Consider the following 5,115-nt stretch of genomic DNA (forward strand, 5'->3'; position numbering starts at 1 on the left):
CTCGGCCCACCCCACAACCACCCCATCGCGCGGCTCGCCCTCTGCGTCCAGCAGCCTCACGCGCACCCCGAGCCACGAATGCCCCTGCCGCCGAAAGCCAAGCACGGGCGCCGCGCAGGCGGCGGGAGCCTAGTGCCACACCACCCACGGGAATGAACCCACACTGGATTCGGAACTCTGGAGGTGTGGGACTAGCGGCCTCCGCCTCCGCACCACCCTCCTCGCCGGCGCTGACTGCCTCCGCCTCCGCCTCCCCCCCCGCCCCCGGCGCAGCGGCGGGCACGAAGAAAATGGACAACGCGCCGCCGCCGCCCGCGCCGCCGCCCGCGCCGCCGCCCGCGCCGCCGCCCGCGCCGCCGCCGCCCGCTCCAGCTCCACCGCGCATCTCCCGCCGCAGCGCCGCCGCCAGCTGCTTGTCCGCCCGCACGTCGCTCGCCCGCAGCGCCTTCTCGAAGCCGTCGACGCATTGCACTCGCCCCCAGCCGCCGGCGGCGCTCTCCGCATACACAGCCGAGGCGCAAGGGGGCGGCTGGGTGGCGGCGGAGGGCGCTGGCGGCGCCGGAAGGCGCCAGTAGCGCGCTCCGTACCGATCCATACCGAGGGGCGAGAGACGGAGCCGCCGCTGCTTCTCGCCGACCGCCTGCAGGGAAGCGGCCGAGGAGGCTTCAAGAAGGGTCCGAGGAGCCGCCAGGCTACCGACGCGGTGTCGGCCGAGCGCCTGCGTGCCGGAGACGCCAGCCTCAGGGCCGGACCACGGTACGGTGCAGGGTCTTCAGAGCGACGCGAAGGCGGTGAGCACCGCTGAATACGGCCGAGTGCAGTTGGATACGCGTCCCCTCGAGCGCTAGTTGGGATAGAAGAACACGTCTTCCGCTTCTAGGGTCCCCGGCCCGTCCGTGCTGCCAGATACGTGGAGATACATGGGGAGATACGGGGAGATACATGGGGAGATACATGGGGAGATACGGGGAGATACGGGGAGATACGGGGAGATACATGGGAGATGCATGGGAGATACATGGGAGATACATGGGGAGATACGGGGAGAGATTCCGCTTCTCGGTTCGACAGCCTCCCTCGCGTGCGCGTCGTCCGCCGCCGCCTCTCCCTCTCCCCCGCCCTTGCCGCCCTTGCCGCCAGCGCCGCCCTTGCCGCCCTTGCCGCCAGCGCCGCCCTTGCCGCCAGCGCCGCCAGCGCCGCCCGTGCCGCCAGCGCCGCCCGTGCCGCCAGCGCCGCCCTTGCCGGCGCCGCTCTTGCCGCCGGCGCCGCTGCCGTCAGCCTTGCCGCACGCTCCGCTCGCCTTCTTTGAGCCGGGGGGCCGGCCAGGCCCGCGCCGGGGCTTGGCCGCCTCGACCTGACCGAAGCAATGACGGAGGTGTCGCTCGCTCTCGCTCGCTCAGTCTGCAGCTCCATGAGTCCGCCCAAGGTGACTGAACGGCCTGCCGCACCTCGGCCACACCTCGGCCACACCTCGGCCACACCTCGGCGGCATCTCGGCGGCATCTCGGCGGCATCTCGGCGGCATCTCGGCGGCATCTCGGCGGCATCTCGGCGGCATCTCGGCGGCATCTCGGCGGCATCTCGGCGTCGCGACCTCCTCTGCCGCGGCGTCAATCATGCTGTGGAAGCGGGGAGAGGACAGCACACGCTCGCAGAGCGCCTGCAGCGCCACGAGTCCCCGAGGTTACCCGAGATTACCCGAGATTACCCGAGATTACCCGAGAGTACAGCACACGCTCCCCCCCCCCCCCCCCTCCCCCACAGAGCGCCTGCAGCGCTGCCGCTCGCAGCGCCGCCGGGATTGCGCAATACTCGCGAGACTGCAACTGGCGCCCGAGCGCGACGAGGTCGTCGGGCGGCAGCAGAGGCTCCTTGTGGGCTCCTCCCGGGCCGCGCTGATTCAGACGAAACCCGTCGGCGTGCGCCCGCCACTGCAGCAGCAGCTGGCGCAGCAGCTCGGGCCATGTGAGGCCGTCTAGCAGCGCCGCCGCATCGCGAACCTTGATCAAGTCGTGCCCGAGAGCGAGCGGAGGCGCGAGGAGCTCCCCGCGCAGCACGCCCGTGGTTGGGTCTTCCTCGGGCGGCCGCGGCGAGGGCGAGGCGGAGGAGGCGGCGGCGGCAGGGTGGTCGGCGGCGGCGCCTCCGTCTGGCTCCCACAGCCCACGCTCTTCGCTCCAAACCATCCCCTTCTTCGGGCGCCCTCGTGGCTGCGGCCCCGGCCGAGGCTGCGGCTCCTCCTCCGCCCCCTCGTCCTCCTCCGCCACCGCCTCGATCTCCCGCCACTCCGCGTCGTCGTACTCGGAGAGCAGCGCCCGCAACAAAGCCACGTGGACCGCGCTCACCGCGCCTCCCGCCGCCGCCGCGCCACTGTCCGAGAGCCCGTCCGCCAGCCGCTCGAGTGACCACGCGCCCGCGTCCAGTCCAAGCTCGTCGCCGAAGACGCTCAGCATCTGCGCCGCCACCAGCAGCGCGGGCGCCGCCTCCTCCGCAACGCCGGCGACCGCCGGAAGCAGCGGCGGCAGCGGCGGCGGCGGCCGCTTGGGGGACTTCTTTGGCGTCTTTTTGGGCGACTTGGACGCCTCCGCCGGACGCTTTCCCGACGAGGAGGCGCCGGCCGCTGAACCCGAGGCGCCGGCCTGTCCCGGGCTCTTCCCGCCTCTTGCGGGGCTTGGGGCGGAGGAGGAGGGCCGGTCCTGCGGGCAGCTGTTCTCGACCTTCTGCTTGAACATGCTCGTCAGCGTCTTCTGCGGCATGATGGACTCGTCGGTTGTTCTCTTGTGCGAACTCTCGCGCGCTCTCGCGCAAGAATTCTACAAGCCGAGCCCGTCTCACAGCTCGAGGTTCTCGAGGTTCTCGAGGTGGATATCCTTTGGCCGCGTTGGGTAGCGAGGATTGGTGTAACCCGAGCCACGGAGGCGTGTTTTCTGGCGGCCGACCGTCAGTGCACGGAGTTGCCACTTCTCCGACTGCCCCGGCTAGTTCACGAGTTTCGCGGGAGTGACCCCATGCGTCTCACAGCAGACTGGCACAAGTGTGTGTGTGTGTGTGTGTAATACTCACTCACACTGGCACAAGTGACAAGGGAGAGTGGGACGGCCGCGAGGTGGCATGAAGGTTGCAGCGAGAAGCGGCGAGAGACTGCGAAAAGAGATAGGAAGAGGCAGACTCCCTAGGGTGGGCGACGGCTAGCGCATCACACCCCTCTCTCTCCTTAAAATCCCTGTGTGGTGGCGGCGTGCCGTCCTCCCATCCCTCCCTTGGGTTGTCTGTTTTCTTTCTTTCTTTCTGCAGACTGGCACGAACTAGCACCAGTCCCGCAAGGCGCGAGACACACACCACAAAAGGCACAGCAGACAACGGCCCCTTATGGGCCGTCGAAGAGGCCGTCATACTCCTCCGGCCTCGCCCCCCCTTCCCAACCCTCCCCTGGCTCAGGCTCCTCATCCTCGCGGCGCGCAGTGCGCACCCCGCCCCGCGAAGACGAACCCTTCCGCCGGCGTGCCTCGCGGGACTGCCGCCCGCTGCCGCCGCCCTTCCCCCCCTCCGCCGCCCGCGCCTTCTCCGCCGCCCCGCCGTGCGGCCTCCTCCACCTCCTCCGCCGCAAGAAAACCCGGCCTTTGTTTTGCCTGCCCCCTATGTCTTGTGAGCTTGTTTAATAAAATGAACTCGGGGGCACGGGACGCGGCACAAACGGGGCACAAACGCCAGGCTACAAAGACGGCCAGGCACGTAGTGACGCAGGGGAGTCTAGGCGACGGCGGCGTCCTCCGACGCCGCGGCGAGCCTGAGCTCGGTCGCAGTCTCTTCCCCGCCGCCGCGAGCTGCAGCGCGCGACTGACGTGCGCTTGGCCTGCGGCGACAGCCACGACCGCGTCGACCAGCTCGCCTCGTCCTCGTGCTGCCGCTTCGAGAGCTTGTTGCGCACCTTGTCCTTCATCTGGTAGAACAGCCGCTTGACCGCGTTGCACCACCCGCCGAAGGTTTCGAACAGGTACATCTGCACGTCGGTGTCCGAGCGCGAGAGGGCGTGCGCGTAGTCCGCCTTCTTGTACGCCACATAGCCGCCGCCGTCGCTCGGCCTGAAGTCGCCGTCCCCGACAGCGCCGCGCTGCTCGAGGCCGAAGACGTCCGCGCTCGTGCCGGGCTCGGTGTTGCCGAGGCCGACGAAAGCGCCTCGCTGGCCGACGTCCTCCGGGTTGGAGGAGAGCGAGTCCTTGAACTTGACGTCGCCGACGAGAGGGATAACGGAGGTAACGTGCAGACAGGCCAGCAGCCAGTGGGACGAACGAGGACCGCGACGGTGGCTCAAGCGGGAGGGAGCGGAGACAGTGGGCAGCAAGCGAAGTGGGTGAGACTGATGATGCTCCTCCGACTTAGGGAGCGGTTCAGCTGCTGGGCGGGCTTCAGGCTGGTGCTCACGCGAAAAGGAATCGACGCGATGTACAAAGCATACAAGAAGAGTAGAAAGAAGAGGAGGGACATCAGTGGTGACGAAACAGAAGCTAGCGCAGACGAGGGCAGGGCAGACCCGGGGACGGCGGAGTCGGAGCAGACGGCATCGGCCGCCGAGGAAACGTTGGGAAGAGGCACGAGGAGGGCGGCGACCTCGACCGACTATGGAGGACCCGTCACACCAGACGACGCAGGGCAGACGACGGGGAGGCGGAGCAGACGCGCAGGGCGAGACGAGGGAGGGAGCAGGATGTTGCTGAGATCAGCAGGAGGATGTACGACGAGATTAGGAGCAGCAGGGACCCGAGGGACCATGTGGAAGACGGCTAGTGCTAGTCCCCCATCGGGAGGACGACCCCGGCTAGTCGCCGACCACACCCACAAAGAACCCTGCACAAAGACCGCAAGGGCGGGGGCCTGTTCCTTTTTACCCATCTCCTAGTAGAGGTGTCCGTTTTATTTATTTATTTATTTCCCTCTAGAGAGATAGGAGATTGTGCGGCCGCGGGCGCTCGACGCCCCGCGGCTCTCCCCTGCAGAACGGTGGGATAGGCTATAGAGAGCCCAGGCGTTTTAATCGAGGACAACAAATTTTACAACAAAAGACCCTCTCACAACACTAGGGTCTAGGCACGGGACTGGCGCGCACTGGCACTAAGGGTC

The sequence above is a fragment of the Emiliania huxleyi genome (genome assembly GCF_000372725.1).
Source record: "Emiliania huxleyi CCMP1516 unplaced genomic scaffold EMIHUscaffold_483, whole genome shotgun sequence".
Taxonomy (NCBI): Eukaryota; Haptophyta; order Isochrysidales; family Noelaerhabdaceae; genus Emiliania; species Emiliania huxleyi.